Source organism: Pseudophryne corroboree, chromosome 6 (genome assembly GCF_028390025.1).
Source record: "Pseudophryne corroboree isolate aPseCor3 chromosome 6, aPseCor3.hap2, whole genome shotgun sequence".
Lineage (NCBI taxonomy): Eukaryota > Metazoa > Chordata > Amphibia > Anura > Myobatrachidae > Pseudophryne > Pseudophryne corroboree.
The window spans coordinates 206,134,647-206,158,553 of NC_086449.1; the positions used below are offsets into that span (position 1 = coordinate 206,134,647).

General features: G+C 48.2%; 1 protein-coding gene across 2 annotated transcripts in view; it reads right to left on the minus strand.

Moving 5' to 3' along the window:
- Positions 1-23,161, minus strand: part of CERS3 (ceramide synthase 3) — a 300,147-nt gene extending 276,986 nt beyond the window's left edge. Inside the window, exon 1 of one of the 2 annotated variants that reach the window (XM_063925672.1) lies at positions 23,069-23,161. The gene's annotated coding sequence lies outside the window, so the exon portion shown is untranslated. The remainder of the gene's footprint in view (positions 1-23,068) is intronic. The other variant, XM_063925675.1, reaches the window with a different exon arrangement.
- Between the last annotated feature and the right edge of the window lie 746 nt (positions 23,162-23,907).

The following is a 23,907-nucleotide window of genomic DNA, read 5'->3' on the forward strand; positions in this document are numbered from 1 at the left end:
GGTTGCCTTATTGACAGATGGGAAGGACCATACCAAGTCTTATTGATTAGCACGACAGCATTGAAGGTTGCAGAGAGAGAGACTTGGGTTCATTCGTCTCATTGTAAGAAGGTTGCTGATCCAGAGAGGTCCCGTGATAAGGAACAGACGGTAGAGGAAGTTGTATCACTGGAGTGTCTGTTTCAGGAGGACTGAGACGGCACCTGAGCATTGAGAATAATAAGATCGGAGGCAGTTGTCGATTCCCTGTTCCCTTTTATTGTTTTTCTCCACTTCCCATCCCATCTCCCTCAATTGTTTCTTTCCCCCTTCTCATTCTTCTCCATTTCCTCCTATAAGATGGACTTGCCCCAAGAGACTGTGATCCGGATTTTCCTGTTGACCATGATGTTGACCAGAGCAGTCTGTTCCGGCGAGAGTACCATGGAGGTCGAGAGAGGTTCTGGAATGGGTTCTGATGACAGAGATGGAGGCGTAGATTTCCAAGAACAACATAATCACCGAGTAAAGGCGAGTATCAGAAAACGATCTGGTAGCATTGACAATAGAAGAAATTGTGAAGGATTGTTAGCTGAAGAGAACTGTATCTGTAGACTCTGTGACAGTGTAGTTGAGGATGGGTGTATCAAGAAATGCCAATCCAGTTTTAATATCCACATGGACCGGCATCCATTGAGTGACTATCATTCCTTAGTGGGTAAAGTGTTAAATCAGACAGATTGTTGGGTATGCTCTCAAGTACCTCAAGGCCATAGCAAATCAGGATTAGTGCCCTTCCATTTAACTATAGGGGAGGTACTTGAGCTAAGTGGTGGGAGGCCGGTGGACAGGAGGTTTAATATCTCCAGTCCTCCTAGTTTGAAGCTCCACCAATATCATGTGGATAGATCCCTAGTATGTTTTAACATTTCCAATCCCCGAAAGCCGGGAAATTGGGAAGTGTCATGGAATAACCAAACCATGACCTTTTCATACAGAGCCGATAGAATGCCTACAGATACAGAACTTATACGCCACATAGCCGGTAGTGGGAAATATTTCCGATATAGGTATACCCTAGGAAGTAGGATCATGAGAGTTGGAGAAGTATCACCAGGATACTGTGCACATATCGTACAAACTGATACGTGTACTAAACAGATGGGAGAATTAGGGTTAGGAGATTTCATATGGAAAATGTGTAATATGGTAATGTCCTACTCCGTCCCATATGTTCTTGTTATGCACACCAGTGCCTGCAGGAATGTACTGGTGTTTGAACTGTAATACACACCAGTGCCTGCAGGAATGTACTGGTGTCTGAACAGAGAGGGATGCAAAACAAATGAACTCACAGACAGACTGGGAAATATGACATAACGTACACAGAAGGTGATAGGGTAACAAAACCAACACAGAGTGAACAGAGAAGCCCAGAGGCTAAGAAACTGGGTGTCTCCCTAGTATTAGAAATGCTCAGATGGAAAAAGCAAGATGTTGTGTTTTAATACGTAGAGAACCCGAAATGCTGTTGCTAAGGGCAACAGCAAAACCCTAAAGGGTTACCAACGGGTGTGGCAGTAAACTCCTTGGTCAGAGATGGAATAATAGACACAAGGAGAGTCTCCACAATCCTAATTCTCACTTGCAGGGCCCAGGTTCAGCTTACTGCCACTAAACTGACACATGGACGCCCTGCACAGTGAGAGAGGATTATGCAGGCAGGTCTGAAAGTACAGCCACAAACCTGCTGGGTTCACAGAATAGCAAAAGAACCTCAGCAGGCTAAACGACTGACTCCAGTCTTACTGCTAGGTCTGGATTGGCAGAGTGTAGTACCAAATGCCCAGGCCTATTTGCAGTAAGCAACAACAAAATACAAAGCTACACAGTACTGGCTAACTTTCAGGAACTGACTAACCAACAAAGATTCAGCAGCATCTGCTTACCCTGAGAAGAGGCCTTATAAAGCAGGTGCTGTCCACAACCCCCTCAGACCTCACAGACTGTGAGCACAAAAACCAGCACCGGATCCCATGCCTGTAACCACTGCACAGCAAAAGACCCGAACCGGAGTATCAGCTGCGCTCAGGTTACTCCGCTAGCACTTGTCTCCCGGTTGCCATGACGACGTGGCAGCACAGGGCAGGAGACCCTAACAGTACCCCCCCTCTGACGAGGGGTCAAAGAACCCCTACCACCGGGTTTATCGGGGAACTGCGAGAAGAAAGAGCGTATCAGTCTGGGGGCATGAAGATCACAACTGCGCACCCACGACCGCTCCTCCGAGCCATACCCCTTCCAGTGCACCAAAAATGACAGCCGACCCCGAACCATCTTGGAGTCAAGAATCCTTTCAACAACAAACTCCCTCTGGCCACGTATCAGAAGAGGGGAAGGTCTTCCTCTGGAAGAAGGATTACTAATCGCCCGTTTTAAAAGGGAACAATGAAATGTTTTATTGATACCCAAAGAACGGGGCAGATCTAACTGAAATGCCACCGGATTGATAACCCTGGTGATCTTATAAGGGCCGATGAACCGGGGGCCTAACTTATGAGATGGCTGTTTCAACTTCAAATTCTTGGTAGACAACCAGACGAAGTCTCCTAATTTGAAGCTGCAGGATCTTTTCCGCTTATCAAAAACCCCTTTGGTCACTAATGACACAGACACAAGGGCTTTCTTCACTTTCCTCCAAATACCTCTAAGGACCGAAACGACAGAGGAACCACCAGGCGTGGAGTCCAGGGGGTCAAAAGAATTGGCCTTAGGATGATGCCCATACACACAAAGGAAGGGAGAGATCCCTGTAGCAGAGTGAGCCGCGTTGTTATAGGCAAACTCCGCCATTGACAGATGAGCAACCCAGTCAGTCTGACACTTGGAGACATAACACCTGAGGAACTGCTCCAAGGTCTGGTTCACCCTTTCAGTCTGCCCATTAGACTGCGGATGGTAGCCTGACGACAAGCTGACAGAAATCTGGAGATCGGAACAAAATGCCCTCCAGAATTTGGCCACAAACTGGGATCCGCGGTCAGAGACCACATCAAGTGGCAACCCGTGGAGGCGCACAACATGCAGCATAAATAATTCAGACAGGCGTCTGGCCGATGGCAGCCCAACCAGTGGAACGAAGTGCGCCATCTTCGAAAACCTGTCAACGACAACCCAGATGGCTGTCATCCCAGAGGATTTGGGCAAGTCCACAACAAAATCCATTGAAATGTGGGTCCATGGCTTAGATGGAATAGAGAGTGGATGTAATGGGCCAACAGGAACCCCTCTAGGAGTCTTATTTCGGGCACAGATGTCACATGCCCGAACCCACTGATCCACATCCTTAGCCACCGAGGGCCACCACACCGCCCTAGATAGCAACTCCCGAGTTCTGGCAATACCCGGGTGACCTGCCGACTTCTTGGCATGGAATTCCAGGAACACTCGCTGTCTTAACCTAGGAGGCACAAACAAAAGACCTACCGGAAGGTCTGGAGGAGCCTGCTCCTGTGCTCTAAGGACTAATGACAAGAGGTCCTGGGTAATGCCCACTTTAATACATGATGGGGACACAATGGGCAACGGCTCCTCGGTGGTCTCCAGGATTGGAGCAAAACTCCGCGAGAGCGCATCAGCCTTGATGTTTTTTGACCCAGGGCGATATGTTATCAAAAAATTAAAGCGAGCAAAAAACAAAGCCCATCGTGCCTGCCTGGCATTGAGACGCTTCGCTGACTCTAAATATGCCAAATTCTTATGGTCGGTGAGAATTGAGACCACAAACTTAGCCCCCTCAAGCCAGTGTCTCCACTCCTCGAGTGCATCCTTAATAGCCAACAATTCCCGGTTACCCACGTCATAATTCATCTCGGCAGGCGAAAATTTACGGGAAAAGTAAGCACAGGGATGAAGGCGATTATCAGACACTCCCATCTGAGAGAGCACTGCCCCAATACCCATCTCAGAGGCATCCACCTCCACCACAAAAGGACGCTCTGGATCTGGGTGTCGCAGCACCTTGGCCGAGACAAATGCCCTTTTGAGACGGGCAAAAGCCGCTTTGGCCTCACAAGACCAGTGAGCAACATCCGCCCCTTTCTTAGTGAGTGCCACCAAGGGCGCCACTATAGACGAAAATCCAGCGATAAATCGTCTATAAAAATTTGCAAAGCCCAGGAAACGCTGAAGCGCCTTCAAACTAGTGGGCTGCACCCAATCCAGGACTGCCTGTACCTTGGAACCCTCCATTTGGAAACCTTCTGGGGAGATAATATATCCTAGAAATGCGATTTGCTGAACTTCAAATTCGCACTTCTCCAGCTTCGCCCCAAGCCGGTGGTCTCTGAGTTTCTGGAGGACTAAGCGTACATGCTTCCGATGTTCCTCCAGGGAATGGGAGAAGATTAGGATGTCATCTAAGTATACAACTAAGAATCTATCCAAATATTCCCTGAGCACATCGTTCATGAAATCCTGGAAGACTGCCGGGGCATTACAGAGCCCAAAAGGCATCACCAAATATTCATAATGCCCTGAGTGGGTATTAAAGGCAGTCTTCCATTCATCCCCCTCTCTTATTCGGATTAGATTGTACGCACCGCGTAGGTCAATCTTAGAAAAAATGGTGGCAGTACGAAGCTGGTCAAACAAGACCGAAATGAGACGCAGTGGGTATGAGTTTTTAATCGTGATACGGTTCAATTCCCTGAAGTCGATGCAGGGTCGCAATGAACCGTCCTTTTTACCCACGAAGAAGAACCCCGACCCAACTGGAGACTGTGAAGGTCTGATAAATCCTTTAGCCAAGTTCTCCTTAATGTACTCTGCCATAGCCTGAGTCTCAGGACGTGACAGGGAGTACAACCTGCTCTTGGGAAGCTTAGCATTCGGCAACAAATCAATGGCACAGTCATAGGGGCGATGGGGAGGTGGTACCTCTGCAACTTTTTTGGAGAACACGTCCGCAAAATCTGCATAACACCCTGGCAATCCTGGCAAACTTAGCTGCGAGAGCCTGACTGGAAGGCTCAAGCAACTCCTGAAACAATCAGTACCCCAACTAAGAATCTCCCCAGAGACCCAGTCAAATTGAGGATTGTGGGCCCTTAACCAGGGTAACCCCAACACCAATGGGGCAAAAGTACAGACAGTCACATAAAAGGACAATTTTTCAGAGTGTGTGGCTCCAATAAACAAAGAAATCTGGCTAGTGCAAGAGGTAATTTTACCCTGGGATAATGGTTCCCCGTTTAACCCACAAATCTCAATTTCCGACGCCAAGGGTACTAAGGGAACAGAGTGTTTCAGGGCGAATTGGCGGTCCATAAAAACCCCGTCGGCCCCACTGTCCACAAAGGCCTCAGTCTTGACAGTTTGACCGAGGATCTTCAAGGTCACCGGAATGATAAAAGTCGTCTTGGGAAATTCTGACTTCTGGCCTGACAGGATATTTCCCATCACCCTCAGGCCCTGAAGTTTTCCGGCTTTTCTGGGCATGATACTACCACATGACCCTTATTCCCACAGTACAAACACAACCCCTGCTGTCTCCTCCGCGTCTTCTCACGCGAGGAGTGGCGGGTAGCCCCAATCTGCATAGGCTCCTCGGAAAATTCCTCAGAGTCTGAGGTTCCCTTGGGAAAGAAGGAAACCTCGGTCTCCCTTTCAAGCCTACGCTCTCTCAGCCGTCTATCCACCCGGATGGATAACTGCATGAGCTGATCCAAGCTATCAGGCAAGGGATATTGTACCAGTTGGTCTTTTATCTGGTTAGAAAGACCTCTTCGGTACTGGTGTCTCAGGGCTGGGTCATTCCACTGGGTATCATGGGCCAACCTCCGAAACTCCGTACAGTAAACCTCAACTGGCCTTCGCCCTTGCTTAAGGATCGAAATCTGAGCCTCGGCTGAGGCCGTCTTGTCAGGGTCATCATACAACATGCCCAGTGCCGTAAAAAAAGCATCAACACTTTTAAGCGACGGACAGTCAGGCTGCAACCCATATGCCCAGACCTGTGGGTCTCCTTGTAGCAAGGAAATCACTATGCCCACCCGCTGAATCTCTGACCCAGAAGACTGAGGCCTAAGCAGGAAATATAACTTGCAGCTCTCCTTGAAACAAAAGAACTGCGAGCGATCTCCAGAAAAACAATCCGGAAGATTTACTTTCGGCTCCTTAACCCCTGAAGGTGCTGCTGCTGCGGGAGCTCCGCCAGCGGCCTGGGAGGTGTGCATTTTAATGGACAAATCATTAAATTGACGAGTCAGGACCTGCACCTGATCGACCACCTGTTGCAACGTATTTTGAGGGGTATGCTCCATATTCCCACAAAATTTCAACAGGAGTATTGGGCTGCTGAATATGTTATGCACACCAGTGCCTGCAGGAATGTACTGGTGTTTGAACTGTAATACACACCAGTGCCTGCAGGAATGTACTGGTGTCTGAACAGAGAGGGATGCAAAACAAATGAACTCACAGACAGACTGGGAAATATGACATAACGTACACAGAAGGTGATAGGGTAACAAAACCAACACAGAGTGAACAGAGAAGCCCAGAGGCTAAGAAACTGGGTGTCTCCCTAGTATTAGAAATGCTCAGATGGAAAAAGCAAGATGTTGTGTTTTAATACTTAGAGAACCCGAAATGCTGTTGCTAAGGGCAACAGCAAAACCCTAAAGGGTTACCAACGGGTGTGGCAGTAAACTCCTTGGTCAGAGATGGAATAATAGACACAAGGAGAGTCTCCACAATCCTAATTCTCACTTGCAGGGCCCAGGTTCAGCTTACTGCCACTAAACTGACACATGGACGCCCTGCACAGTGAGAGAGGATTATGCAGGCAGGTCTGAAAGTACAGCCACAAACCTGCTGGGTTCACAGAATAGCAAAAGAACCTCAGCAGGCTAAACGACTGACTCCAGTCTTACTGCTAGGTCTGGATTGGCAGAGTGTAGTACCAAATGCCCAGGCCTATTTGCAGTAAGCAACAACAAAATACAAAGCTACACAGTACTGGCTAACTTTCAGGAACTGACTAACCAACAAAGATTCAGCAGCATCTGCTTACCCTGAGAAGAGGCCTTATAAAGCAGGTGCTGTCCACGCCCCCCTCAGACCTCACAGACTGTGAGCACAAAAACCAGCACCGGATCCCATGCCTGTAACCACTGCACAGCAAAAGACCCGAACCGGAGTATCAGCTGCGCTCAGGTTACTCCGCTAGCACTTGTCTCCCGGTTGCCATGACGACGTGGCAGCACAGGGCAGGAGACCCTAACAGTTCTCCCCGATGATGCATATTTCATATGCTGGAGGAAGGCGTATAAGTGGCTTGCCCCAAACTCAGAAGGGTTATGTTATATTGGAAAAGTACTGCCTGAGGTAATGACCGTATCCCACACTAAAATGAAGGATATTCACCGCAGTGCCCAAGCTCCTTATACTCACACTCATTACGAACACATCGTTAAACGGCACCTGATAGAAAGAACAGAGCATCCGGCCTCTGACCTGATCCATGAATCCACCGGGATTCAATTCCTAATCGCGTTAGATATCACTCGTACCGCCAGAGGAGTGATAAATTATAAATATATATCTGCGCTTGCAAATTTATTAGACAATATCACTGAAATGTATGATGACACATTCAGGTATACCGGAAGGAAGCTCCAAGCTTATAAAACAGAACTGGTTCAGCATAGGATGATTCTCAATTATCTCACAGCTGTGACAGGCGGGTATTGTGTTACCCTAGCGACTCAGTATGGAATAAAGTGCTGCACATATATTACAAACAGCACCGAGGACCCGGTCGAGGTCATAGACAAAAAGATGGATGACATTTTGCAATTAAAATGGGAGTTCCGAAGGAAACACAATCTCACCCTTGCCGCTGTGGGTAATGAGCTGACCAGTTGGGTGTCATGGTTGAACCCACGAAATTGGTTCTCTGGTTTAGGAGAATGGACTCAAGGAATTATCATGGATGTAGGGAAATTTCGTTTGTGTACTCTGGGTGTCATCATATTGGTCGGTCTGATATTTAGATGCGTTCGGGTTTTAACAAAGTGTAAACGTAGCGCCCGAGTGATGAGTTTAAGAAGTGAAGATACTGTAATAACAACGACTGATTTGGTTTATGACCCAACGATAGAGACAATGTTGTGATGAAAATGTGATTCCACGATCGGGGCGTGGCCTGGCTAGCAGTGAGGACAGAAGCACCTCTCATGAGCTCCTGCTACCTAAGGGCTCAAAACCCAAATTTACCCCCATAAAAGTACCCTGCTCCCACCTCCACATACCTTATTGCCTCTGCCCTAAGTAGCCCCCAACAGGGAAGCGAGCTGCGGAGTCGGGAGGCGGCCTTGGCTGTCTCTGCGGACTGCGGCCTTCCCCTCCTGGTGAAGCCGGGGCCTCGATTTTGGCGTCTAACGGGGCCGGGCTCCGGAGCCCTCAGCGGGAGCCGAGAAAAACTCCTCCAGCCCTCCTAGAGGTACTGCGCTGGGCTGTAGTGACCTCGTCTACCCCCGTGGTTCTGCACAGCGGAGCTGGGTGGCCGACGAACCGGGCCTGCGTCCTCCGGCTACCTCCGGCCGCCGAGGCCTACTACGCGACCTGCAGCCGGGGCCTGGAGTTTGGGGATACCCCGGCCGGGAGCTCCGGGACCGGAGCGCGGCCGCAACGGAACCCCCAGGACATCGGACCCTTCCCCCCTGGCTTGGCTGAGCACCCCCTGGCACCTGGAGAGAGCCTCAGCACCTCCACCAGCCCCACAGGAGACTTCTGAGGAGGGTGGACTGCCCTGTGTGAGCTGCGGCGGCCATCTTGGATTCTCGGGCCATAAGCTGGAGAGAGCTGTAATCACCTAAGGTAAGCCCTGAAAAGCTGTAAAATACAGTCAGCGGGCTGATTTACCTTCAATGCCTGGTCCTCTTGGAGGGTGGTGAGTACCTGCTGTTGCCACAGCAATTATTCCCGATCTGCACCCCTGCCCCATAGAATCCTGTGACACGAACCCGGAACCTCCATTTTGCTTTCTGGCATTTAGCCAGGGTGAAGATAAATTGCATTATACCACACACCTCGCACCCGTGCAGGCCCACAGATTCTGCCCGCACTACCGCCCGCAGTGGCGACAACCATGAAAGAGCTTTAATATCCACGGGGTAAACCGGGACCACGGGATGAAGGGTTAAGCCGCAACCTACCTCGACACCGGAGCTGACGCCTGGGAAAGCCCTGCCCCCGACGTCATGTTCCCGACCCACTCTTAAGATGAGTTAACGCAGGATAATAAAGTGCCATAACTAAGTAATACGAATCTATCTATAACGTTCAGGCACACTATCCCCAACTCAAAGGTTAGGACACCTGAAGAAGACAAATTTATCCCCCTCGGGAGGCCGCTACGGTGAGCTACTTGATCTACAATAACAGAAATCAGGAACACGAAATAATTTTGAACACCGACCAACTCCTACGAACCTGACAAGACACCCTCCTCCGCCCCCCGACTCTCTTGGGGCTCCCACCATTCACCCCACCAGCTGCAAAGGAGACCGGTGCAAACCTAAAACGGAAAGCAGTCCGATCTCCCCGGACTAATATACGGACCCTGAACTGTGTCCCCCCGTCAACTATTTTTTCACTCCCTTCTTTTTTCACCTCCACCTTCACCCCCCCCCCCCCCCCCTTTTTTTTTTTTTTTGGTACATACATGCCACTATGTCTAAAAATAAAAAAGCAACACAAGTCCCGACTAACTTCTTTGGCTCAAAACCTAAGGGCCCACAGAACCCCAACATGTCCGCAGGCTCCCCCCCCTCTCCGTGCTCATCGGAAACAGGTATCGACCCTCAGATACAGGCGGTCATGTCGAGCCTACTGGAGGGGGTACAATCTGCGTTCAAACAGGAACTCTCGAACGCCATAGCCGACTTTAAATCAGACCTTACAGCCCTTGGCAATCGAACGGACACATTGGAAACCAAGACAGACGATCTCTGTCGCTCCCAACACCGACTTGACAGTGAGCTCACTAGATTGCACGAAGAAATGGAGACCCTCAAAGAGCGACAAGAGGACCAAGAAAATCGTTCGCGTAGAAATAACCTACGCATACGCGGCATCCCGGAATCGGTCCTCGGAACATCGCTGCCGGCATTTCTGAAAGATTTCTTCACGCACATAACACCAGACCTCACAGACGAAGAATGCCTCTGCGACAGGGCACACAGAGCACTCCGTCCAAAACCGTCTCCTGCCCAACCACCCAGGGATGTTATTATCCGTTTCCATTATTTCCGTTCAAAAGAGAAAATCTTGTCCTCCGTTCGAGACTCACCGGAGACCCTGTTTAAGGGTATGCAACTACAGATTTATCAGGACTTAGCCCCCTCCACGATCCAGAAACGACGGGACCTCCAGCCGGTCACCCGGATCCTGCGTCAGCATCAGATCAGATACAGATGGGGATTCCCCTTTCAACTCCATGTCTCGGTTAACAACCTTGTCCACTCAGTCAAGACCCTAAACCAGGGACAGGAACTACTGGCAAAGTTAGATCTCCTCCCACCATCACCCGCAGCAGAGTTGGCGACTTCCTCATCGAAAACATCGCACCCTCCGCCACCCCTCCCAGACTGGACAAGGGTGACCCGACAGCGTAACGCGGACAAAGACCCTCCCTGACTTGGGGAACCCCCCACTGTGGATCATACACGTCATGCTGGCGCAACACTTGCGCGCATTGAACTGAGCCAAAGTCGTGGATGACCCGACCTCCATCCTTCTGCCAGTATCGTAATTATTTTCTGTTATTGCTGTTATAACTAAGCCATACTTACTTGCACCCCTGTGGTTTATCCTCCCCCCACCCCACCCCTGTTTATATCCCCTTTTTTTTGTGTGAGTCTCTCCCTCCCTCCCTCCTCTCTCCCCCTCCCCATTTTGAATTTACGTTTAAATTTCCTGTTGTCTGGACACAGTTCTCACTGTCCTATACTGTAATATGTCCGATATAGTTTAAAAGGCTGACCCCGACCCTTGTGGCCCGGGCACCCTAGGCCCTCCCACATGGTACCCTGGTTACCCCCCCATAATCCCTCACTGATGCTTACAATGTTATTGATGCAATGCTTTCTCCCTGGCGGTCCCCGAATGGGACCCACAACTTTAGGGATGTTTCCCCGTTTGGGGTGTTTCTTTTTCTTCTCTATTTTCCTCTTTCTTTCCCTCTCCTGGCGACCTCTGCCTGACCTTCCCGTTCCTTTTCTTGCTAGGCCCGGAGGGGTGGCCCTCTCCTGGCGCGGGCGGTACGTTACCGGACCTTTAGGGCAATATGTCATACTTCCCCACGCAAACAGCCATGTCCCTTAAAATATTCTCGGCCAATGTAAATGGCCTAAACTCCCCTAGGAAACGCACTGTGTTCCTGAGCGCCTGCAGACGGGAGAAAATCGACATAGCATTTCTCCAGGAAACACATCTCACCGGTCCCCATACCCAGCTTAAGGGCAAATGGTTCTCCCAGTCCTACTTTGCTTCGGCAGACTGTAAAAAACGGGGTGTGGCCTTATTAGTTCGCCGTAACATCCCGTTTATCCACTCTAGAACAGTGACGGACCCAGAAGGACGCTTCCTCATGGTAATGGGCACCCTCCGCTCAACGCCTCTCACACTGGTCTCCATCTATGCCCCCAACCAAGACCAGTCTCTGTTTTTCGACGCTCTTTCTAAACGCTTATCACGGGAAGCACAAGGAAGCATTATTATGGGTGGCGACTTCAACACCATAATCGACCCCTTACTAGACAGATCTGCCCCCCCCCCCCGCATGCTTCTATATCAACCCTCCCCCGGGCCTCCCGCACACTTACCGCCATCATGAAACATCACGGCCTCTGTGACACTTGGCGTTCTCAACACCCTCACATCAAAGACTTCACACATTTTTCAGCCCCACACCAACACTACTCCAGGATCGATATGATCCACATCTCCTCTGCCCTCATGCCACTGATCTCGGACACGGGCATTACACCTCTGTCATGGACGGACCACGCTGGGGTCTATCTCCTCATAGATATATACCGCGTGCCGCGTAAGAGATACAAATGGCGTCTGGACGACTCGCTTTTACAACACCCCTCAGCATTAGAGGAAACCAGACTAGCAATCACACACTACTTCACCGAAAACACATCTCCCGATATCTCGCTCAATGTTCTCTGGGAAGCCCACAAAGCTACGATTCGCGGAGCCTTATTAGCAAAATCGTCAGCTCTTAAGAAAAAAGCCGCGCAAGAGATATCCTCCCTCGAAACAGAAATAGCCACCCTTCTATCCAAACATAAAGCATCCCCCAATCCTTCCCTGCTCACTCAGATAGATTCCCTCCGGGGACAACTTAATACCCTCCTCTCCAACCGCGCGGCATTGATCCTCCGGAAGCTGCAACAACGCTTCTTTGATAAAATGGATAAAATAGATTCCCTACTGGCCAACAAACTACGCCGCAAGCAAGCGTTGGGTGCAATAGATAAATTGTATTCGTCACGAAGGGGAACCTATACATATGACCCTGAAGTGATGGCCGAAGAATTCCGTTTGTTTTATAGCTCCCTTTATAACCTACCCGACCCACCCCAGCAGTCTCCAGAAGAGACAGGGGGAGTGCGCTCATACTTGTCTGATACTCCAATCCCAACCCTGTCGGATTCTCAGTCGGAAGCCCTTAATTGTCGAATCACGGAGGAGGAGACATTAGCCGCCATACGATCAATGCGCTCGTCGGCCGCCCCAGGCCCGGACTGTTTCACAGCCCAATATTATAAACTCTTCGCGAAGGAGCTGACCCCACACCTAACCTCCCTATTTAACGGTGTTTTTAAGGGAGCCCCCTTCCTGCCAGAGTCCACCCGAGCCGATATAGTGGTAATCCCAAAGCCCGACAAAGACCCGACTAGCTGCCTGAACTACAGACCGATTTCACTATTGAATGTCGACCTGAAGATATACGCGAAAATATTAGCTAATCGCTTGGGGCCCTTGATGCCCGGTCTGGTCCACCCGGACCAGGTCGGCTTCATCCCTGGACGCCAGGCACCTGATAACACCAGAAGGGCCATAGACCTAATATATTCGATCCAAAAAAGGAAATCTCCCTCCCTCATCCTGGCCCTCGATGCGGAAAAGGCCTTCGACCGTATATCGTGGTCTTTTGCCTTTGCAGTCCTTGGCAAACTGGGATTCTCCGGAGAATTTTTGGAAGGGATCAAAGCACTTTACCGCTCCCCATCGGCCCAAGTTATGGTGAATGGTGTCTCCTCCTCCAGTTTTGAGATTGCCAACGGCACCAGACAGGGTTGCCCCCTTTCCCCGTTAATTTTCGCACTGGTCATGGAGCCCCTAGCAGCAAGAATTCGCAACAACAATTCTATTCGTGGAATATCCACAGGCCTATCCGAACATAAAATAGCGTTATACGCCGACGATGTCCTGATATCCCTCACAGACCCAGCCCAATCCCTCCCCGCCCTCTTATCCGAGATCACCTCATACTCCCAGTTCTCTGGATATAAAATAAACGTTAATAAAACAGAGGTCCTAAACTTTTATATCCCAGCAGATCTCAAACAGGACCTCCAGAACATCCTTCCATGTAACTGGTACACAAAGAAAATCAAATACCTCGGTGTGTACCTGACCCACCATCACCACCAACTTTTCCAAGCAAATTATCCCCGTCTATTGCAGACAATCAAGGAAGATTTGGTGGAATGGTCCAGCTATTTTATATCATGGATAGGCAGAATCAACTCCGTCAAGATGAGCGTACTCCCCCGGCTTTTGTATTTATTTCAGACCCTCCCAATTTACGTCCCTACCTACGTGTTCAAGACCCTGCAACGCCAATCCTCCCTTTTTATTTGGAACCATAAGCGCCCCCGCGTTAGACTTAAACTGCTTCAACGCCCCTCCAGAGGCGGAGGCCTGGGTATCCCGGACTTTAAGAAATATTTCTATGCTGCACAACTTGCTCAGTGCGCACAATGGTGCAACGAGGGAGGGTCACGAAAGGTCTGGGTGGGAATCGAGGCAGAGGAAACGGGCCTAGCTACATTATCCTCCCTACTGTGGCTTCACCGAAACCAGCGTCCACGCGCGGCCCTCTCGCACCCTGTAGTAAGCCGTTCACTAGCGACATGGGATCTAACAAATAGACGGTTCAATTTAGCCCCATACCCATCTCCGCTAATTCCATTATTTCACAACCCAGCCTTTCCTCCGGGCATGGGTAAAGCCTCGCATACATGTTGGCGCTCGAGTGGTATACTATACGTTAACGATATTACCTCCAATGCCACTTTCCCACAATTCGCGGATATTCGTGAAGGAACAGCAATCCCCTCTTCGGATTTCTTCCGCTACCTACAAATCAGACACTTCCACTCCACCACTACCACCACCCTCCTCCACAGACACTTATCTCCCTTCGAATACATTTGCTGGAAACGCACCAACACCAAGGGCCTCATATCAGATATTCACATCTTACTTGACGACTACCCCAACGCATCCCAAGCCCCCCACGAAGCGGCATGGGAAAAGGAACTGGGAGTAACTATAGACAATGAAGACTGGGTAGATATTTGGGACAATGCTGCCTCCAGCTCTATCTGTGTGAAAATTAAAGAAAACACATATAAACTACTCTACCGTTGGTACTATGTCCCAGCCCGCCTACACACTATGTTCCCCAACACCCCAGATGGTTGCTGGAGGGGGTGCATGGACAGTGGCTCTTTCTTACACATATGGTGGGCCTGCCCCAAAATTCACAAAATATGGGGTGAACTCATTATATTACTTTCGCGCTTATTTGACATCTCTATCCCCCCAGACCCCCAATACTTCTTGCTCCCCATGTCCCTCCCAATCCTCAATAGACACCAAAACAAACTATTTCGACATATAGTTTCGGCAATGACATGCCAAATTGCTACAGACTGGAAGAGCCTGACCCCTTCACCAATGCCGGTGATAATCTCCCGAATATGGTATGTCCACAAAATGGAATATATGACCGCAGTCATACGTAACACCTCGAAACAATTTGACAAAGTATGGTCCCCGTGGCTAAACCTACAGCAAGCCTCCTCCCCATTTATGGCCTGACGCGTACCCCACGGTCCGACCCGCCTCCTGCCCTGGAGGGCCATCCCTCCCACCCTCTCTACTCCCCCTCCTTTTCTCTCCGACTGGAGGCTCTCAGCCTCACCTGCTTTTCTACCCTCTTTTTTACTCGATTTCTGAGTACTCTTTTCTTCTCATTGACTCCGCTGACTCTCTATGACGGAAGGCCAATCCGTCGCCGAGAGTGCCCCACCGCATACATCTTAACTTTACTCTTTTAAAATAAGGGGAAAACAAAAACAAACCAAAAAAGGATCAATTATTCTGTTGTTGTAACAATTCATTGTAACTATATTTGTTCTTTAAACACCCAAATTGTCCGGGTGCTCTGTTACCAATGTAATCTTATTTTGATCCACCCAATAAATCGTGTTTAAAAAAAAAAAAGAAAATGTGATTCCACGGTCCGTTTCTTTCACCTTTGTTTTCCTCCAAGGTACAAAGACATCCGCTTGGAAGAAGAATTTGACAACCTTTTACACAGACAACTGATGGACTATGCCATAGACCCCCCATATCCCTAGTACTTTAAATTTTACGCTAGCCCAACACTTTTTTTGTAAGTCTATGGACATTGAAAAAGCTTTTTGCACACCGTTTATAGCAAAAGCATCGGGAGACTACAGTCAACATGTACATCGAGACAAGACAAGACAAGACAAGACAAGACACAAGACAAGACCTCAATCGGCAAATATATATTAAACTCACATAGTTTATCACTGCATTTACCATAATTGTTCTTTATCTTCATCTCTACAACCTTCAGGTAATAACACACATAGTCGATAGGGAATATAGGCACAGATATCAGCACTCACATATTCCCCCATTCATGTATCATCAACTAAAATGTGCTCCCCCATTTTGTCGCAACCAAAAGCCGAAAAGAGCTCGGTAAAGTTTGACAGCCCATCCACAGACCCGTACCACGGGATAAGAAGGAATTCAAATGTATACTTCGCAATACCTCGAAGCTTGATTTAAAACACGTACGGCACGATGATACATGACCCCCCAAACATGGATTCATACACACATGCTTCTGCTATCTCACTAGGTCATACCCTTTTCCTACCTTCTCCTCCCCTACCCAATCATAGAAATGTATTATACATGACATATATTTTTCTCTTTTTGAACTGTTTTAGGAAGTGGCAGTTATTGGTGACTGCCAAAGGGTGGACTGTTAAAGTCAGAAAAATATCACGCTACACACTGCCATATATGCACCTCATGCGTGTGCCCGCTGCACGTGCATGAGCCCTCCCGTGCGTGCGTATACTCGCGGTCGCGTGCACTCGTGGACGCGCGGTATGCGCATTTACGGTAGAGTTTGTGTTCGTCTAGCGGGCGACTCAATCGTAACATATTTTATTCATATAATGTATTTTGTAGATTATGGTCCCTTTGATAGAATCTGAAAGTTTAGTTAATGTAGTATGTTCGGGGACAAAGAGATCCCTCTTTGTTTGATACGAAGGGTCAGACAGGGGTTACACAGTGGTGTTTAGTATCCATCGGAAGAGAATATAATTAGCAATATTCCGGTGTTGGTTTGAAGCGGATTAATCGCTCGTGCGTATAGTTATGGACATAAGAAGTTTATGGACATTTACTATATTTGCACTTTATTACCCATGCGGCGGGAAACCCAGTTTCCCACCCACCTGAGCTGTTAGGAATAGTCACAGCCCACCTGTATGAACCAACCTATGACCTTTTGTTATAATGCGAAGACGAATTCCTGTGTCCAATGAACAATAAGAATGTAGGGACCATTGTACTGTATTGTGTGTAGTGTATAAAAGGACAAGCCGATCTGGGCCAGCTCTCTACTCTCTTCAACGGTTCTCATTGCTGATAATCGGGAGCTGGATATCCAGAAAGGCGCTTGCGATTGTTTCCCCTGGTGCGTAAGTTCTCTGCAACCATATTGTCTCTTATTTAATGTTATAAGCCATTCTCTCTCTCCTTCCCCCTTAAATGTAATTGTATCCTTATTGTATTTTATGTGTAGTGATTCGGTTAGGTATTTTAGGTTATCTTGGTAGTGTATAACTTGTATTGTATTATTCTTTTGCAATTGAACGTTCATTCATTTCCTTAAAAGGCGTTAGACCCTTAGACCGGTATTTGAGTGTTTATTATATTGCTAAGGGGTTCTCAGAGCGTCACATACGCTCATACAGCTTTTAAACTAACAAGGTTACACTGTGTTGCATTTACACCTTATCACTGCACAAGGGTTTACAGTATAAGTACATTGTTTATGGTATAGTTATAAAGGTTTAACTCTGTGAGCGTCAGCGCCGCTTGTGATCTCCTCGTGGTCTCGAGCGTCCGCTACGCTGATAGCGTATCATTACGTTAGTCGGCAGCCTATAGCGTGCTTGCCTTTACGCTCTAAGCCGTGAGCGAACGTGCCGCTCGTGCGTCTCGTCCACGGCTAAGCGTTCATTACGCTACGTGCGTACTCTTACGGTATTCCATACGCCAATTGCGTACTGTGTTCTTTAACCTTTTAGAGTGTTTTATACAAGGTATAGAATAGGCATTGTCAGACGGCGCGGCTTCGGGAACAAGCAGCTAGGCGAACCAAGTGATCGAACCCTCTGGAGCTAATGGTGTCCAGTAGCCTAAGAAGCAGAGCCTTTAACTAAGAAGAAGTAGGTCTGACCTCTCCCTTCAGTCCCTCGATGCAGGGAGCCTGTAGCCAGCAGGTCTCCCTGAAAATAAAAAAACCTAACAAAAGTCTTTCTAGAGAAACTCAGTAGAGCTCCCCTAGTGTGTATCCAGTCACTCCTGGGCACAAAGTCTAACTGAGGTCTGGGGGAGGGGCATAGAGGGAGGAGCCAGTTCACACCCAGTCAAAGTCTTTTTAGTGTGCCCAAGCTCCTGCGGATCCCGTCTATGGAGTCCCCAGCATCCTCTAGGACGTAAGAGAAACTTTATTAAACAGTAAGCTGCTGCTTGCTGATTGTGATCGGAGGCAGTGGGCGGCAGGCGGGCCATGATGATAGCTGCACAGTGACAGTGCAGCCCATAACCTCCGAAAGACAGGCTGCGCTTCCTTCTGAACATCGCTGCTGTGTGGTGGGTCCGGGCGGCTGTACACGATCACCTGCTGCAGTAATAGCGCTGGCTCAGGCTCGGGCAGGTGAGGAGAGGGGAGCTGAGTAGTGACGTCTCAGCAGAAGGGGAGTAGCGTTAGCACAGGACTGGCAGCCGGCCAGCCGCGGTCAGTGTTACCGGCGGCGGCTGGCTGTGTGTGCAGCCCGGGCCCTCCACTCCGGGCCCGGGACAACTGTACACAGGGCACCCCCTTGATGGCGGCCCTGCTGCTGGGAGCTGTAGTTTATTTTGAGTCTGATTACAAGTGCGGTGCTGCCGGCCCTAACCAGTATGATGCCCTAGGCAAGATTTCAGCTGGTGCCCCCTAGCACCACCGCTAGTTCCACCTCTGACCATGCACCCCTTTTCTAGCACCATCAACCCTCACCCATAGCAGTCCTCATTTTGGTGCTCCTACCCCCTATATTTTAAATAGGAACAGTGCGCACATTCAGCGTACAGCCCAAAAAGGGGTGTGTTTTTGCTGGTAAGGGGCATGGCCACACAATAGAACCACCAATTCAAATTACGCCACACAGTACTGCAACTTTTTTCACATTTTATCATGTGATAGTGTTCCTTATTCACGTTACATCACACAGTATTACCACTTTACCTTATAAACGTTACTCCTCACAGTAGTGCCCCTTATTTACATTACATCACACTGAATTGCTCCTTATTCACATTACACCACACCATATTGCTCTTTATTCACATTAGACCACACAGTAGTACCCTTTCTATACATAACACCACACAGTAGAGCACCTTAAACATATAATTCCACACATTAGTAATGCATTTATACACATAATACCACACAGTAATGCCCCTTACACATAAGACACACATTATTAATGTCCTTATAAACATAATGTACCTTACACATTATGCCAACCTTTACTAATGCCATTATTCACATAATGTCCCTTACACATATGCCACAAATTATGAATGCCCTTATACACATAATGAAACATATAATGTCCCTTATACATATGCTGCACATTATTAGTGCCCTTATACACATAATGACACACATAGTGCCCCTTACACATTTGCTGCACATTAATAATGCATTTATTTTATACACATGATACACATAATGGCCCTCATTCCGAGTTGTTCGCTCGTTGCCGATTTTCTCTATATTGCGATTAGTCGCTTACTGCGCATGCGCATGGTTCGCAGAGCGCATGCGCTTAGTTATTTTACTCAAAAGTTAGGTATTTTACTCACGGCATTACAAGGATTTTTCTTCGTTCTGGTGATCGGAGTGTGATTGACAGGAAGTGGGTGTTTCTGGGCGGAAACTGGCCGTTTTATGAGTGTGTGTGAAAAAACGCTGCCGTTTCTGGGAAAAACGCGGGAGTGGCTGGAGAAACGGGGGAGTGCCTGGGCGAACGCTGGGTGTGTTTGTGACGTCAAACCAGGAACGAAACTGACTGAACTGATCGCAGTGGCAGAGTAAGTGTCGAGCTACTCAGAAACTGCTAAGAAATTTCTATTCGCAATTTTGCGAATCTTTCGTTCGCAATTCTGCTAAGCTAAGATACACTCCCAGAGGGTGGCGGCTTAGCGTGTGCAATGCTGCTAAAAGCAGCTAGTGAGCGAACAACTCGGAATGAGGGCCAATGCCCCTTACACATATGCCGAACACTATTGTACAACCAACCCTCCAACACACTGCACTCACACGGCCGCTAACACTGTGACCTCTGCCTCTGCTTGGATACAGATGTGTCCTCATAAATCTTGCCTCAATGCGACATGCAGCAGGAGATGCCTGGCGTAAGTCAGTTGGCAATTCTGCTAATGTTGGGCGCCTTTTTTGATGAAAATGCATCTTATTTGCATTGCTATGTGGCTATGAGGCACACGCAGCTTCTGCTGATTGAAATGATATGCGGCATGCCTATAGTCTGTGTGCGACTGTAGCTGTATCTGCATACAAAATGCTACATACAGAATATAGGCATGCCACATATCATTTTAATCAGCAGAAGCTGCTGATGCCCCTAGGCATACCAAATGCCATAGGCAGTTGCCTAGTTTGTCTATGGCTAGGACCGGCTCTGGCTGCCGGACACCAGCGCCGCTCCAGCAGTAACAGACTCTCACCAGGTACAGTCTGACAGTACTGCTTTTCTATCCTTTGGCCGCGGGTGGCACAGTCAGGTGGCGCCCCCTCCTTGCCTGGCGCCCCTGGCGAGTGCCATCCTGGCCAATAGGTAGATACACCCCTGGTATTGGGCCTACTACTACTTTAATGCTATCATGCTCAGACTGGCCAGGAATCAAAGTTAGTTTTAAATGCCCTGCAGACATGCAAGCCAGTGAGCAGACCGGGAAGGCATACAGTACCTAAGCGCTTCATGTTCACGTCTTTTAGTGAGGCTGAGAATGATCATTTTTGCACTAGTTTATGTAAATGATTCACGCGGACTCTAGAAATTAAAATATTTGGTGACAGCACCTGAGATGCTGCTTGGAGTGGGTCACATGTCCTGCAGTCAGCAGATAGCGGTCTAGTTACTAATTGTCTTTATTTTGCACCTAGCTGCCAAGCAGTGAGTCAGTCCTAGAATGATCTGTCAGCGTGTTTTTTCTTTCTTCATGTAAAAGAACAGCAGCATTTCCGGGTCTGAAAGATCACCGCTTTCCTTTTCATCTTACGACTATAAACAAGCAAATGATTTGCCTTTCTACAGCACTACAGATTAATTTTGCATTTAATACCTGATAAAATAATGGGTGGAAACAATGAGATAATAACTTTATAGATGACAACAGAGATACTTGTAATTAACTGCACATATTCATAATAAGTGGAGAGATAACATCTTGTATCCTGTTATCAGGGCTGCATTTACAATCTATGAACCTATAATACAGGCAGCCCTATTAAAGGGACAGCCTATAAATGGCTTTACTGTATGTTGGTTGCGTTTTACAGGATCACCACCTTTTTATTAATCCTTAAATTACATTATTTAATGCCTTTACAGTGTATTAACTGGTTTGATAAAAACTCTAGTAAAGTCTATCTAATTTACCTGATCTGACCCCTGTTTTTTTCTGGGTGGGTATGATGCTACATGGGGACTAGGTTTTTGTGCCCGCCCCCTTTCCTGCATCATCAGCCCAATGTTAGCAGTTCTGAATCGCATACTGAGCAGTCAGGTGACAACGCCTGCCTCCTCATGAGAATAGGGATCTTCGGGGGAGATGTACTGTAGTGGCACTTATCATGCCGCTGTGGCTCTTCCTGCCAGGGCCGGATCTAGGGGGGGGGGCGAAGGGGGCGACCGCCCCCCCCTAACACAGTCATAGCCACGCCCACTTTTGAGCAGAAGAGAGCTCTCCTGGGAGAGCATGAGGCAGAACGATGTGCTGCAGCTTATACCACAGCAGCACAGAGGAGCCAGGAGAGCAAGGGTTACAGAGCATTTGCCCCTCACTTCCTGGTGTGTGGGTACTAGGGCTAATAAATACAATTACCCCATAGCACAGTCACATCACATGTACATAAAACAATCACAAAGCTCTATCTCAGTCTCACTCAAAAAGTTCAGTCAGAATTGAGAGAGGAGTTAGGATTGCAGATGGAAGGAGTTGGGACTGTAGAGGGAGGAGTCAAGATTAAACAGTAAACCGCCCCCCCCCCCCCCCCCCCCCCTAAAGAAAAGTCTAGATCCGTCCCTGCTTCCTGCTTCACCTCTTATCAAGGAGAAACAAGAAGCAATAATGCAGAGATGTATTAACAGGTCGCCCTCTGGAATGGAATATAGGAAACTCACCCTACCGGAGATCCGTACAAGACCCATAGCGCATCAGCCTAGTGCTGCGTCTTACCTCCTGACCTACAAAAGACTAAATAGTACTTCTGGACGCAGTCCCTATTGTTCTCAAATGGGCACTGCGGTCTGCGCTCTATATATCACCTACACCCTGCCTGCCGACCCCGCCCCTCCCCGCTATACTTTCCCCTGTTGCCAGTGCAACAGTCCTCCTCTTCTGGTAGTCTGTCCGGCATACCAACTGTCATAATCCCAACACATTTTGGTAGGTACTGTAACCCTTTCCCTCCTCCTAACCCACCCTTTCCGCAGCCTAACCCTAACCCCTCCCTCCTGCAGCCTAACCCACCTAACCCTAATATTTACCAGCAGACTGTGTCAGGATCCTGACAGTCGGAATGCCGCTGACTGTTTTGTTCAGCAAGAGCCCAAAAGCCATCCGTACAATGAACCCTCAGCAAATATCAGCAAGGCTCAGAAAAAAATGTAAGATGCACACAGAATCCAAGGTTCAAGTTAAAATGTAGGTTAACAAATTGTGGTTGTGGCAGCTGAGCCAGCACAGTGGGATTGTGTAATACATCCAGCCAGGAGAAGCCAAGGCTGTGGGGGTTGCGATAGGAACCTTTCACATACATTATGAGATTTATTCCGAAAACTTCAGCAGGGAAAGCAAACTGTAGTAGCAGAGCCAATACTGGAACCTGCACTGCACTTCAGCTGGACAGAGCCAGGATCAGCAGATGATTTACAAAATAATAACAATAGTGAATCCTGGGATAGGTTTTCAGCAGAGGTGTTGCTGGCTCTCATAGTAATGGGAATAACTTGAGTTATGAGTTACATTCAGACCATGGATCAAATTCTAGTTATTATCATCTGTTGCTGTTTTACAGTCTGTGGGAAAAAGCTGCCACTCATGGAATATAGGTTTATATGAATGGACAGGGAAAATTACTTACTTCTTTCCTTCATAAGGAATTTCCTCTTCCTATGTCCGGGATCCTAGCTCTAACACAAAAGGAAAAGACACATCAGTGTAGCTTGTCCCTGTGTTATCAATATATCTGCAAATCAGTAACTCTGCTGAGTAACCACTGTTGTAGATGATTAAATTGTCAGGAAGAGAAATGTAAGATAACAATGGGCAAACATTGCATCAACACAAATATATAACCTGCTTCACAAATCATACACGGCCTGCTACCAGTCTAAGGGCCCTATTTATCATCGGTGGCAGGTGCCAGGAGGACACCAAAAACTATCATTCCCTAAGCCACATATCACAGCTATAAGGGCACAATGCTTTGGGGCTATTTATCAATGTAATCCTGCAGGGACAGTGGTTCTGATAAGCAAACTGCCTCAGCGAATGCTAAATCATTTACTTTCGCTGCTTCTACCAGTTTACCCTGCTGGGTTCTTTCCTGACAGTGGACCTGATTTGAGTTAGTCAGTCCGCCCGCCCCACTGCTGATTTGGGTCTTATGATTGCTGATGCAGCAATGTTTATAAACCTTGTCCTTGTTATGTAGTGTGTGTGTGTGTGTGTGTGTGTGTGTGTGTGTGTGTGTGTGTGTGTGTGTGTGTGCTGTTCCTGTTTATATCCTCTGTAAGGGGCTGTGGACCCTTTGCCATATAAATATACTTTAATTTTAAAGTATGTGTGTGTGTCTGTGTGACTATTTTGAAAATGATAGAGTAGAATATTTGGCACTGCAGCCTATAAAGGTGCATACACACTCGGCTGTACAAACAGCCCGACGAACGGCGGCGGCTAGTGATGATGCGGGAGCGCGCA